The sequence below is a fragment of the Aegilops tauschii genome, chromosome 1 (genome assembly GCF_002575655.3).
Source record: "Aegilops tauschii subsp. strangulata cultivar AL8/78 chromosome 1, Aet v6.0, whole genome shotgun sequence".
NCBI classification, from domain to species: domain Eukaryota; kingdom Viridiplantae; phylum Streptophyta; class Magnoliopsida; order Poales; family Poaceae; genus Aegilops; species Aegilops tauschii.
In genome coordinates, this window is record NC_053035.3 from 417,353,665 (window position 1) to 417,369,092 (window position 15,428).

Genomic DNA, 15,428 nt, shown 5'->3' on the forward strand with positions numbered 1-15,428 from the left:
CTGCTCCCTAGGTATAAATAGCCGCCCCCTACAACCACTAGCTGGTTGGCTGCTCCGAGAGAAACTGACACTTGTCATTTGAGAGCATCCCATCCTCCGAGGACTTTGAGCGAAAATCATCAAGTGAGGAAAACCCAAACCCAAACACCTACAAACCCAAAGTGATTGAGCATCACTGAAGAGATTGATCATGCGTGGATCCGACGCTTGTTACCTTTGAAGACTGTGCTTCTTTCAGACGGTTAGGCGTCATGGTCTAGAGCATCCAAGAGGAAATTGTGGATCGCCGAGTGACCGAGTTTGTGAAGGTTCGGAAGTCACCTGAAGACTTACCACGAGTGATTGGGCGAGGTCTGTGTGACCTTAGCTCAAGGAGAATACGGTGAGGACTGTGTGTCCGGGACTGTGTGTCCTCAGGTTTAAATACCTAGCCGCTCCAACCAGATGTACAACTGAGACAGCAGTTGGAACTGATCTACCAAATCATTGTCTTCATCAAGCCTACTAGTTCTATTTCCTCAACTCTTTCATTTCCTCATTACTGTGCTGTGTTCTTGTCATATCTGTGTTTGAAGACTTTGACTGAAGACTTTCTCAATTTCTCAGTTCAATTTCTTCAGTCTGTTTGTCTTCATCCTGTGTTATCCTGTGTTTACGCTTTATGTACTCTGTGCTTGTCTTCATTTCATCATGATGACCATGATTGTGTTCTGCTACGCATACTTTTGAGTACTTATTCCGCTGCAAGTAGTTCTTTGCTAAGGAATTTCCTCACTGGCAAATTCCTCAGTGAAGAATTCATAAAAATCGCCTATTCACCCCCCTCTAGTCGATATAACGCACTTTCAATTGGTATCAGAGCAAGGTACTCCCTTGTTCTGTGTGATTTTGGTTTAACCGCCTGGAGCTTTAGTTATGTCGACCGCAGGTATGAAGAAAGTGACATGCCCCATCTTTGATGGTCACGAGTATCCCAAGTGGAAGGACATGATGAAGAAGCACCTCATGGCGATGAACAGCGAACTGTGGACCGTCACTGAGATTGGTCTTACCGATCTGTGCAAGACGGCGGAAGCTGATGACATTCGCAAGTACACTCTTCTCAACCTCACGGCGAAGGACGTCATCTGCTCCTGTCTGTCTCAAAATCAGTTCAGGAACATCATGCATCTCAATCATGCGAAGCTTATCTGGGACCGTCTCTCTGAGGTCTATGAAGGTCATCGAACCCGTCATGATCCTTGGTTTGAGGACTTCAAGGAATCTCTCAAAGCGATGACATTCGAACCAGAATCATCATCCTCTTCATCATGCCTTATGGCAAAAAGTGCTGAGGTAACTGAATGCTACCTATCCGAGTCAAGTGATGATGAATCTGGTGATGAATTTGGACCCAGCTATGTCAAACTTGCTTCCCTTGCCACTAAACAACAAAGAGCTTTGGAAAAAGTTCAATACATGCTAAATAAGAGCGATGATATGTTGGGTGAAGAAATGGATCAGTCAAAAGCTTTGGCTGAAAGTCTTCAGAGACTTCATACTAAGTATGACACCCTTCAAGATCAACATAACACTCTCTTATCTGATCATGAGAAGCTTTCTTATGAATTTCTTCAAAGAAAGCAAGATCTCGAGAAGCTAAGAGTGAGTTATGAAGATCTTCAGAAGGAGCGCGATTCATTACTTGCTCAACAAATCAGCGCTGCTCAGGAAGAATTTGTTCCTCCATGTTTGAAATGCATTGAACGTGAATCGACTAATTCTTCACCTGAATGTTCAAATGCTACAAATTCTTCAACTGTCTCTGCTATCACTAATTCCTCATCTGAGGACATTGCTAGTATCACTGACGATGCAGGGCTGAAGGAATTGTACATGACAGGCATGTACAAAAGCCTCAAAGGGCATCAGACTCTTTGTGATGTGCTTAAAAAGCAGATCCTCAATAGGAACCCTAGGAAAGAGGGTATTGCCTTTGAGAGGAAACTCAATGCTGATGGTACATATTGGAAGCCTGAGCAGTACCCCAAAACCTCATGGGTTGCTGCAAAGGGACCTCCAGTTGATCCATCTAATTTATCTGGCTTTACATGTGAATCTTCTCATTCTTCTGATGAGTCATTTGACTCCAACTATAAAGTGTTTAAAAATCAGATTTGCTAGATATGTTGGCACTAACTGCAGGAACAGTTCTCCTATGAAGAAAATCTGGGTTCCCAAAAGGTGCCTCGAAAGTCTTCAGGTGAATGTCCTCATGACACCACCTGTGAAGAATAGGAACCCCAGATCAAATTCTTCATATGGACCAAATTCTTCATATGGATCAAAGTCCTCATATGAACATCATCGTGCTAACAACTCTGTTTCGCAGGGAAGAGCTAAGGGCTATGAATATGAGCATTATTCTTCTAATCATTATGTTCATAAGTCCTCGAAGAAGTTCTCTGCTTATTCATATGCTTACCCTAACTCCTCTTATGTGAAACGAAATGGATTGGCTTCTATGCCACCTTTCTCGTATGGAGCTCATAGAGTGATGAACTCTTTGCCACCCCTTCAGATGTGGGTGGTGAAGAAAAAGAACTAACCTTTTATGCAGGGTCAGGTCTCCAGACGTACTTTAACGTCCGAAGAATTTGCTGGAGACCTGAAAAGTGCCTGAAAGGACGCAGGCTAATCATGAAGAAATGAACTTTCATTTCTCACGTCCTCATACTGCTTTATCTGTTGCATTGCTTGATGAAATTGGTCTGATGAATTGTGATGTCATATTCTTCACTGATGAAGTATATGAAGTTCGTAAGCTGCACTAATTCATCTGCAGGATGATCAACCCAAAGCCACTGAGTGGGTCCTCGATAGTGGATGTACAAATCACATGACTGGTGACAAGAATCTATTGATGGATGCTCCCTTATCACCATCGCATCTGAAGCATATCATCTTTGCTGACAAAGGCAAAAGTAAGGTATTGGGTCTAGGTAAGGTTGCGATCACAAAGGATCAACACATGGACAAAGTCATGCTTGTCGAGTCCTTAGGATACAACCTTATGTCTGTCTCAATGCTTTGTGATCTTGATATGGTTGTTGTCTTTGGCAAGTATCGTTCTGTTGTGGTTATGGAAGCTGACAATTCCAAAGTCTTCGAAGGCTTTAGGAGAGGAGACTTGTATATTGTTGATTTCTCTACAGGACCGCAACCAGCCGTGTGCCTACTTGCAAAAGATTCAGAAGGCTGGCTATGGCATCGACGACTTGGTCATGCAGGCATGAGGAATTTGCACACGCTTGCGAAGAAGAAGCATGTCATTGGCATTGAGAATGTCAAATTCTGAAGGATCACTTGTGTGGAGCTTGTGAAGCTGGAAATATGACCAAGGCTAAGCATCCAGCGAAGACTATCATGACCACTACTCGACCATTTGCATTGCTTCACATGGACCTCTTTGGTCCTAACCATTACTCAGCAGTCACAAATGATGCATCTCTCTATGGCTTTGTTATTGTTGATGATTACTCTCGTTACACATGGGTACACATTGTTACTTACAAACATGAAGTGCAGGAAGTCTTCAAACAATTTTCCTCGAGGGCTTCAACCAACTTCGGTGTGAAAATCAAGCACATCAGAAGTGACAATGGAACTGGGTTCAAGAATTCTGGTCTTGATGACTATCTTGATGAACTTGGTATTACTCATGAGTTATCTGCTCCTTACACTCCTCAGCAGAATGGCGTCATGGAGTGCAAGAACAGAACTCTTGTTGAGATGGCTCGCACTATGCTTGATGAGTACAAGACGCCTCGTCACTTCTGGATTGAGGCAATTTATACTGCGTGCCACATCATCAACAGGGTATATCTTCACAAATTCTTCAAGAAGACGGCCTATGAACTCCTCACTGACAAGAAACCCAATGTGAGTTATTTCAAAGTCTTCGGTGCTAAATGTTGGATTAGAGATCCTTATCACAATGCTATTTGCACCGAAAGCACATGAAGGTTTTATGCTTGGTTACGGAAAGGACTCGCACACCTACAGAGTCTTCAACAATGTTCTTCACAAGGTTGTTGAAACTGTAGATGTGCGGTTCGATGAAACTAATGGCTCGCAAAGAGAGCACCTACCCTCTGTGATAGATGAACCAGCACCTGAGAAACTATCAAGTTCAGGGCTACTGAGGATGTCATTCCTACCGAAGAATCCGCTGAAAAATTCATTCCAGAACATGAAGAACGTCGAGCTAATGCACCTGAAGAAAATGCTGATCAAATTCCTCGACGACAACCTACTCATCCTCGCGTTGCAAAAGAAGTGCAAGTTGAAAAGATCATCGATGACATTGAAGCACCAGGTCCTCTCACACGCTCAAAAGCTTCACATTTATCTAACTTCTGTGGGCACAATGCTTTTGTCTCTATCACAGAGCCCACTAAGGTAGATGAAGCATTTCTGGAGCCTGAGTGGATTCAGGCCATGCAAGAAGAATTACATCAATTCGAGCTCAACAACGTTTGGGAACTGGTTAAACGTCCAGATCCTCGCAAGCACAATATCATTGGCACGAAGTGGATCTACCGCAACAAGCAAGATGAAAATGGCCTTGTGGTGAGGAATAAGGCACGGCTTGTAGCTCAAGGCTACACACAGGTTGAAGGAATTGATTTCGATGAAACCTTTGCACCTGTTGCTAGACTTGAAGCTATTCACATATTACTTGCTTATGCTAACCATCATGATATCACTTTATATCAAATGGATGTGAAAAGTGCATTCCTCAATGGTAAGCTTGAGGAAGAAGTATATGTTGCTCAACCCCCAGGTTTTGAAGATCCAAAGCATCCTGACAAAGTCTTCAGACTCAATAAGGCCCTCTATGGCCTCAAGCAGGCCCCTCGGGCATGGTATGATACTTTGAAGGAATTCCTCATGAAGAAAGGCTTCAAACCCGGTTCACTCGACCCTACTCTTTTCACTAAATCTTATGATGGTGAATTGTTTGTGTGCCAAATATATGTTGATGATATTATCTTTGGCTGTACTGACCAACGTTATAGTGATGAATTTGCCTATATGATGAGTGAAGAATATCAAATGTCTATGATGGGAGAGTTGAAATTATCCTTAGGTCTTCAAATTCGTCAACAACGCAATGGCATATTCATATCTCAGGAGAAATACCTCAAGGATGTACTGAGGAAATTCGGCATGCAAGATTGCAAAGGCGTCAAAATTCCGATGCCCACAAATGGCCATCTGTGCACTGATGAAAATGGTATTGACTTCGCTCAAAAGGTATACCGCTCCATGATTGGTTCTTTATTGTATTTATGTGCATCTAGGCCAGATATTATGCTTAGTGTTTGCATGTGTGCCCGATTTCAAGCTACACCGAAGGAATCACACCATAAGGCTGTGAAGCATATTCTTCGATATCTAGCTCACACACCAACACTTGGATTATGGTACCCATGGGCTCGGCTTTTGATCTCATTGAATATTCTGACTCTGACTATGCTGGTGATCGTGTGGACCGCAAGTCAACATCTGGTACATGTCATTTCCTCGGACGATCTTTGGTCTGTTGGTCCTCGAAGAAACAGAACTGCGTATCACTGTCTACTACTGAAGCTGAGTACATTGCTGCTGGTTCTTGTTGTGCTCAATTGCTATGGATGAAGCAAACTCTCAAGGACTACGGCGTCAACGTGAAGAATGTGCCTCTCTTCTATGACAATGAGAGTGCATCAAGATTGCTCACAACCCAGTTCAGCGCTCGAAGACAAAACACATTCAGATTCGTCATCATTTTCTTCGCGATCATGTGTTGAAGGGCGGCATTTCTATTGAGCATGTGAAGACTGAAGAACACCTAGCCGATATCTTCACAAAGCCCTTGGATGAGAAGAGATTTAGCAAGTTGTGGTGTGAGCTAAATATCCTAGAATCTTCGAATGTTCTTTGAAAAGGACACTCATCCAAACACTTATGCAAAATTGATGACTTAGATGTGCAACACATGAAGAAACGTTTTTCTTCAATCAATGAAGAATAATACTCTAAGTGTGAAGAAATTAATGAAGAATTTGATTCTCAGAGCCCTACGACAATTGTACGCGGTGTCTGAAATCATCATTCTTATACAGTGGGTCACGCCACCACAAAAGTTGAAAATCTTCAATTTGACTTTTTCCTCAGTTTTTGAAATTCCTCAGTTGTTCATGTTCTTCAACTTTGCATTGTCTTCACTGTTTCCGTCGTTTTTCTTCATTGGCTATAAGTGAATGTTGTAGAGGACATAAACTCATATATATATATATATATATATATATATATATATATATATATATATATATATATATATATATATATGAGTTTATGTCCTCTACAACATTCACTTATGGCTAATTCTTCAAATTGGTTTTTCTACTAAGTGAATGTGATCGGACCCTTCCCCCTCTATGCTATACTCAACCCAATCTATTCACAAATTCTTCATGTGCGTTCTATTTGAAACTCGTTCAAAATCTTCACTGTGTCCTTGTCAGCTGAAGAATTTGCGAACGGAACTTTTAACTTATCTTATCCAAATTTTCGGCTTTGCCGCTCAAACCGTTCCGCATCCCACGAAATACTTATCTATTCACCCACGATCTAACACGATCTCCACTTCTCAGTACGTGGGTGACACATGTCAAGCGAATGAGAAGGGTCAGGGGCACGTTCGTCCAATTTCTTCAGGCGAACAGTTTTTCACCGTGGCTATAAATACCCCCTTTCCTTTCCTCACTTCCTTTACTCCGCTCGACCTCTCTCTCTCGCTCGAGCTTCTCAAACCCTAGCGCCGCCGCTACTATCGTCGCCGGTGAGGAAGAGCTTCACTGCCTCGACCTCGTCGTCGCCGTACTCGCGCTGGCCGCGGAAATCTTCACTCCGCTGCTGCCGTAGCTGTCTTCCTCCGCCAAGTCAGGGCGTGGAAGATCTACACAGATGAACTTCTCATCTCCACCTCATAGTTCGTCGTGTTCTTCGTCCAGGGTAATTAAAAGTTACTTTTACTACCCTCTTGATTCAAATGATTTCTACTAAATCTTCAAAGGTGTTTATTCTTCAAATTTTTCACACACTAAACACCTCACATGTCATCTGTTCTTGATTCGTTTCTCTAAGCATCATTTTTCTTCAAGATTCCTCAATTGTGTGGATCTTCGATCTATACAACTCTGGCACCTAAGACAAAGAACGCTTAGTGAAATTCTTCAAGACTCATCTGGTCAAATTCCTCAAACTTGTTCTTTTTGAAAAATCTTCTGAGAACGCATATGACCTCTTCAAATTCCTCGCAACTATACTCTGTTCACAGGTACTCATGTCCGCTGCTGAATCACTAGGTTCTCATCAACTTAACTCATTTGCAGCGTTCCTCGAAGAAAGGTTGCATACTTCTTCAGAGAATTCAATTGTTCAAATTCCTCATCTAAAGAAAATGGCTGATGGAAAGAAGCCACAGAAAGGAGGAAAGAGGCCTGAGATCAACACTGCATTTGAAATCCCTGAGGACATCTATGTTGGGTACTGCACACCCCCTGAGGAAGATAAAAATCAGCGCAAGGTGTGCATTCAAAAGATAGAGAAGAGATGGGCAAGAGAGTGGAGGGAGTACAGGTATGTGACTCCCAAGTACATGAAGAAATTCGCACTCAATCCTCCATGCTCAAGACCTCCGTTGGCACCTGGCCAAGAAGCTGATCTCACCAGCCTTAAGCGTGGTGAAGATTATCCTGAAGAATGGGCCAAGCGCCAGGCCAAGCTGGCCAAACAGGCAAAAGATGCAGTGAGGAAATTCAACGAAGACTCTGCTGCTGCTGCTGCTGAGGCCTCTGTAAGGCCGAAGAAATCCATGGCAAAGAAGCCTGCGCATAAGCCAAGTGCTTCTTCTTCAATGCCCTCACGGCCAAGTTCCTCAGCTAAGCCCTCACGGCCAATTCCTCACACTGCTCCTGCTCCTCCAAAGTCCTCAGCTGCTCCGACCAAATCCTCAGCACCTGTGCATCTTGCCACGTGCCAAAGGACTACAGGCATCTCTATTGCCTCAGGAGCTTCAGCTAGTTCCTCAGCTGCACCAAATTCTTCAACAAGACCCTCTCTGCTGAAGACAAAGACCACTGCTGGACGAGGCTCTCGCCCAAGTCCTCGCAAGAAGCAAGCCGCCTTCCAAGTGCCGTCTGAAGAAGACGAAGCTGATGATGAAGAACTTGCTGAAATCATCAGAGATAGGCAAGTCAGGGCCGCTAGAGCCAAGGGCACAAATGTGCCTCTGCTTTTGGATCCAAAGTTGATCCTCGATTACATTGATCTCTGGCACAAGGACCCAAACACTCCTATGCCTGACTTCAAGCTGACTCCTGGCCAAAGTCATATGTTGACTGCCTTCATCCAAGAAGAGAAATAGAAATTTGAGAAGGCCAGGCAGCTCAAGAAAGCGCAGTACAGGAAGGAGAAATTCCTGAAGAACAACGTTGTCTCTATGACAACTGATGAACTTGTGAAGATCCAGTCTGAAATCAAAGTCCTCAGCGATGATTTCAATGCTTACTATGCGGATTGGAAAGGAGCCAAGGTCAGGTTTGTTAAACTGACTGAGAAGTTCACCTCAAATGTTGCAGCCCCATTGCAACAAGAAATTCCTCAGGCTGAAGCATCTGCTCAGCCAACTGAAGAACATGCCAGCACCGCTGATGACAATCAGGCTGCTAAAGAAAATGTGAGTTCCAGGGCTGATGACTGCATTCCAGCCGCTGATGAAATTGCCAGGGCACCCACTAGTGATGCGCCTGAAGAAAATGAAGAGGTCAGGGCAACTGCATCAGTTGTGCCTGAAGAAAATCAACCACATTCCTCTGCTCCCCCTGCGCCTACCCCGACTCCAATTCTTCCATCTACATCAGATGTGAAGAAGACCAAGGCTGCAGAGCGTGCAGCAGTGAAGAAAAGGAAAGCATCAGCTCCTTCAGATTCTTCAGCACCGAAGAAGATGAAGAAATTGACAAGCTCATTTGCTAATCCAATTGATGTTGTTCCTGTTTCCTCCATGCCATCAAAGGAAATCGTCCCTTTTGATGTAGAATATGTGATCCGTAGCGGATCTGATGAAGAAAATCCTTCTGCTGCTTCGTCAGAGCAGATGGATGAAGAAATTGAAGTGGATAAAATCCCTTCAACCCCCACAGTTTCCTCGCCTATGCCTCAGTTTACTGCTGACGAGGCTGGCGTTGAAGAAATGGAAGATGAAGATGTGGACATTGGCTGTACCACACCAGTGCTGAATGCTGAATTTTGGGAAAGTCAGCACCCCAACTCTCCACTCTTCACACCATTGCAACAAATTCCTCAGTCCCCAGCAACTACAGTTCAAATGGGATCTGATGAAGCTCATGAAGAAATTCCAGCCACTAGTGCTGAAGAAAATGAAAATGAAGAATTGAAGACCCAGGCTGCCACTGAAGAGGAACCAGAAATTCCTCAGCCTGAAGAACCTGAGATTGCGATTCCTGAGGTTGTAATGCAACTGACTGACACTCCTCTGCCCAAGCCAAAGGATCCGTTCTCAAGGAAGCAAAAATTCAAGGCTAATGATTTCTTCGGCGAGCACGTATTCTTCACTGATTACAACCCCTATGACTCTGCTCGCATTAGGAAGAGGCGTTTTTGGACTGCCAGCCAGGCAAATTTTTATTCCTCAGTGTTGTTCAACAAAGACAAAGTCTTCGATCATGAGCACATTCCTCATGTGGATATGGAATCTCTGCCGTGCTTCGTGCCAGTCCTCAGTGTTCTTTACGACGCTGGACTGTTAAATTTCTGCACTGATATATGTGATTGGAATGAAGAGCTCATTCTTCAATTTTATGCAACTCTGCACATCACCGGAGACTCTGAAGATGTGAACTCATGGGTGCTGGACTGGATGTCTGAAAATACTCACTACAAGGCACCAGCTACTGAATTTCTTCGTGCTTTGCCTCTCAGTCCTCCCCTTGAAGCTGCTTGTTGCGTCTATAGTGAACCTGAGCTTACAGATCACTATATGCAAGTGCTGATGAAGCCATTGAAGCCAGGTCAGGCCCCAAGAACTAAATTCCTTGGGAAGGAATTGTTATATGTGCCTCGAACTATCTATCGCATTCTGACAAAGACATTGAGTCCTATCAAGGGCCACGACTTGAATGAAGAAGAAGTCATTGGCATCATGAAGAATCTGCTTTTCAACATCATTCATGGCGTTCCCGTCAACTTCCATGATTTCTTCATGAGGACTCTGGCCAATGTCGCAATCTCACCGTTCGAGTTGAAGCCTTATGCTCCGTGGATTATGAGATTCATCAGAACAAGGTCTTCACTCAACTACAAAGCTGACACACTGAACCATTGCAGCTACTTGCCCCCGACTGAAGTCCTCAAACAGACATTTTCCTCAGCTAATGAAAAGGGCAAGGCTACTGCTGTTATTGATGAAGGCATTCGTCCATTGGATGGTCAATTTCGCAAGGCTGCATCCTACTCCACCAATGATGACTCTGCCACCCATGACTCTGCCGCCAACGCAACCAAGCCAAATCCTCAAGGCACAGCTCCCAGGGTGATGACTGACCATGAGCTTCTCCTCAGTCTTCACCAGAAGGTTGATCGCAATCACAAGTGAGTCAAGCCTCAGTTTGGTTCAATTCTTCACAACATGACTGCTACCCACAATGCAGTGAATAAAAACCATTACTACCTTCATGAAACCCTCAACCGCACCTGTGCTGTTCTGTCACACATTTATAGCACAGAAGATCTGAAGATATTGGGTCTCAAGGAGGACTTTGACTGGTCTGCACCTCCACCGAAGAAATACAAGAAGGTCAAGGTTCCGTCCTTGGTGGCCAGCTCCTATTCTTCATCGCGTGACACCGACGAGCATGAAGACTTGGACGACACTGCAGCAGGCCCTACATCAACAAACGACCCCAACAACGCTGGCGCTCCTTCATCAACTAGATATTCTTCAGGGGCGTTAGTCCTCATTTTCAAACCTTTTGGTCATTCGATGACAAAGGGGGAGAAATTTGAGTTAGTCTTCAAGCGGGTCTATCTTATATGGGCGTTTTTTTTCTAAGTTACAACTCTCGTTCTTCTGATGACTTTGTTGGATCGAGTTGTAAACTTAAAACTCTATGGTGGCCTGATACTTTTGCTGTTTCTTCTGCATACTTATTCCTCGTTAATGTTATTGCACGCATGCTGAATTACATCAGTCACCATATTTCATCATGCATTTCAAATTCTTCATATATTATGTCAAATGCGTGTATGAATTACAATATATAGGGGGAGATCTCCATGATTCAACTCTTCAAGTGTGCATTGCTTCAAAAGCAAATTCCTCACTATGCACATCTTCAGGGGGAGTTCTTCTATATCTTGCAATCAAATTCCTCAATATCAGTATTTACACTTCATATGTTTATCCCTGTTGAAAACTTAACCTATATTGTCATCAATCACCAAAAAGGGGGAGATTGTAAGTGCATCTAGTGCCCCTTAGTGATTTTGGTGTATTGAAGACTTATAGGTTAAAGGACTAATGTGTTTATGAGTGTACACAGGTCTATAAGTCTATGAGGAGTTTGATATTTATAGAGAAAGTCGACCCCTAAAAATGAAGTTCTTCGACTGAAGACTTTGGATTTCTGAAGACTTTCTGAAGACTTTGAAAGTGAAAAAATTGGTGTGACCTTGAAGACTTGGTATTAATTTGAGGAACATGAAGCGTGAAGACTTTTGTTTTCGTAGTTTCATTTTCTCTTTCTTGAGTCATAGGAAACACCGTACTGTTAAAGGGGGTCGAGGAAATACTAAGGAAAATTTTCCATGTGATGCTCAACTCAAAATCCTACACCTACAAATCCCTTCGAGTGAAGCCATTGGAAATCTCATACAGTTCAGTCATATTCTTTAGTGACAGAGACGAAGTTCTTCTGGTCTCTGAAGAATTTGTTCTGACTGAGGAGTTAGGAATTCGCCAGTGCGAATTGCCTACACAGTGAGGAACATGATAGCCCTGAGGAATTTGATACTCAAATTTCCGACCGTTGCTGTGCTATGCGCCAGCTGTCCCAAAATATCTACCCACCTAACAGTCATATCATTGAAGGGCATTTGTGTCTTACCATGACGGGCTGCTCCCTAGGCTATAAATAGCTGCCTCCTACAACCACTAGTTGGTTGGCTGCTCCGAGAGAAACTGACACTTGTCATTTGAGAGCATCCCATCCTCTGAGGACTTTGAGCGAAAATCATCAAGTGAGGAAAAGCCAAACCCAAACACCTACAAACCCAAAGTGATTGAGCATCACTGAAGAGATTGATCCTGCGTGGATCCGACGCTTGTTACCTTTGAAGACTGTGCTTCTTCCAGACGGTTAGGCGTCATGGTCTAGAGCATCCAAGAGGAAATTGTGGATCGCCGAGTGACCGAGTTTGTGAAGGTTCGGAAGTCACCTGAAGACTTACCACGAGTGATTTGGCGAGGTCTGTGTGACCTTAGCTCAAGGAGAATACGGTGAGGACTGTGTGTCCTCAGGTTTAAATACCTAGCCGCTCCAACCAGATGTACAACTGAGACAACAGTTGGAACTGGTCTACCAAATCATTGTCTTCATCAAGCCTACCAGTTTTATTTCCTCAACTCTTTCATTTCCTCATTACTGTGTTGTGTGCTTGTCATATCTGTGTTTGAAGACTTTGACTGAAGACTTTCTCAATTTCCTCAGTTCAATTTCTTCAGTATGTTTGTCTTCATCCCGTGTTATCCTGTGTTTACGCTTTCTGTACTCTGTGCTTGTCTTTATTTCATCATGATGACCATGCTTGTGTTCTGCTATGCATACTTTTGAGTACTTATTCCGCTGCAAGTAGTTCTTCGCTAAGGAATTTCCTCACTAGCAAATTCCTCAGTGAAGAATTCATAAAAATCGCCTATTCACCCCCCCCCCTCTAGTCGATATAACGCACTTTCATTAGTGTGAGGCATGTTGTCGTCGATCAAGATGTTTTTGCTCACTTTATTAATCTTGAAGTACTGTGACCACTAACTCCGTTAGATGTTGTGTTAATGTATGTGTGTGGTGGTAGTTTGCATTGTGTGCCATTATGTGTACTCGATGTTTAAAAGAAGTAGTAGCACATCGAGCCGAAAATGCTAGGGTGGGTCTGAGGTGAGTTGGGATGGGCCATTTTTAATTTTCCCCCATTTGTTTAGTAGGTATATGGGCTATGCCAAGATTTTAGGGTGGTCCCAGCCCCAACCTACACCCTACTGGATCCGCCCCTATAAGAAACCCATTTTAGTACAATTCAAGCTTATGTTTGTGTTTAGATAGATCATTGCATTCAACCAGGAATACTATCTATCATGATTTAAATCGTCCGTGGAACTGCCCTATCAAGTGACAATAGCTGTTGCAGAGCCTCCAGGATACACTACGACCGGTTCTGCGAAATCCTTTTGATGTGCCACTAAGCAACGCTGAATTCAGCAAGAACCTACAAAAGTCCTCTCTCTCAACTGGAAAAGTGCACACTATAACTGCTGAGAGAAGCCGCTGTGAAATCATTTCTCCCGCGATTTGAAACTTTGCAATCAATGCATTCTATTTATTATTATTGGCATGATTCTAATTTTGGGTGTCCGGAATTAAGTCTTACTACTTGGAGGTCAACTCTCTTTGACTAAGTGTAGTCATAATATATGTGACATGCATATATGTTCAATTTCATGAAATATATGTCCATCTGTTGCATAAAATAATTCAATTGTCGGTATCTATAATACCAAAATAGCACTACATCCATTATAGATCAAATTTGCCCTTTTGTGTGTCTTCCACAAAAATATTTGTTCGTCACATTTACATAGTTATTATTGTTATGAACTATTTCCCGGCAAATGGTGGATTTTATTGACTTAAAATGAAGCATCATATGGACACAAACACAATGAGCACATACCTGACCTCTGCATAGGTAGGATGCACACAACCAACAACAACGCACATATAAAAAATTTATGCCGGCAAAGAGCAAAGTTATACAAGGCCAAAGCTATGTTTAAACGAGCAAAAAGGATAAAACACAAAGTGATCAAAACAACGATCGACAAACTTCAACAATGACCATATCCACACGAAACCATATCTTGACACCACAAGGAAAATGATGTTCTTCAATAGCAATGCCTTCAGGGAATTATGCTCAAGTGTCATCGTCACTTGATCCAACCATTAGAGGTCAAACTCTAGGTTCTCACCGGAAGAAAAAGTCCGAGTATATGTGGTCAATGCCTTCAACAAGGTAATGACGCAAAAACATTATGATGCTCTACAAGTGCACATGGTTTAGTTGTAGCTTTTTTAAAGTAAGAGTATCGATGCCACATGGAGCACATGAAATGGACTTTATCGCTTGTAAAGGTTCATGAGATTGTGCCTGCAAGTTCGTTGTAAATGAAAGAGGATTTTTTTATTTTGAGTGAAGAGGTGGCCATAAGTAAAACTTGCAAAAAGATTAAAAAAGCAACACATGGTAAATGAAGCGAGGAGACTGATAATAGGACTAAGGTGTTCTCAGGGACTTTGGACTCCCCACTAGTATGTGTCTAACATAAAATATGCGATTGCATAGTTCTAGGTTGGATACTCGAGCCACCCTTCATGTTTGTAATTTGGCAAAGTCGGGTATTCGCTAGTAGAAAAAGGCCCATTTGTCCCGGTTCTAGAGGCCCATTTGTCCCGGTTCTGGAACCGGGACTAAAGGGTCGAGACTAAAGCCCAACACCTTTAGTCTCGGTTCGCTTACGAACCGGGACAAGTGGTGCTCCACGTGGCCGCTGCGGCGAGCCCAGGCAGGAGGGCCTTTAGTCCCGGTTGGTAACACCAACCGGGACCAAAAGGCATCCACGCGTCTGTAGCTTAGTAGCTGGGGTTTTGTTTTTTTAAGGGGGGGTTAGGGGGTTTTGGAGGGTTAATTTAGGGGTTTCATATATTGTGTTAGCTAGCTAATAGAGAGAAGTGACCTCTCGTATCTTCGTGCTTGGTCGACGCTAGGTACTATACGTATAGAGAGAACTCGACACGCTAGCTAGTAAGCAAATGAAGGAACCATTAAGTACACAAGATCGTCATGAACATATACACAGAGAAGTGATCGACCTCTCCTTCTCCGAGAGATTGGTCGAACAACAAGTTTTCGTATATCTATCCGATGCTACTAGCTACATATATACAATATAAGATATCTTACAATCCCTAACATCTGAAGTCAATTTCCACATGGTATTCTCCGGCTAGATTGATGACGTGGTCAAGAAAGAATCCCTCCAATTC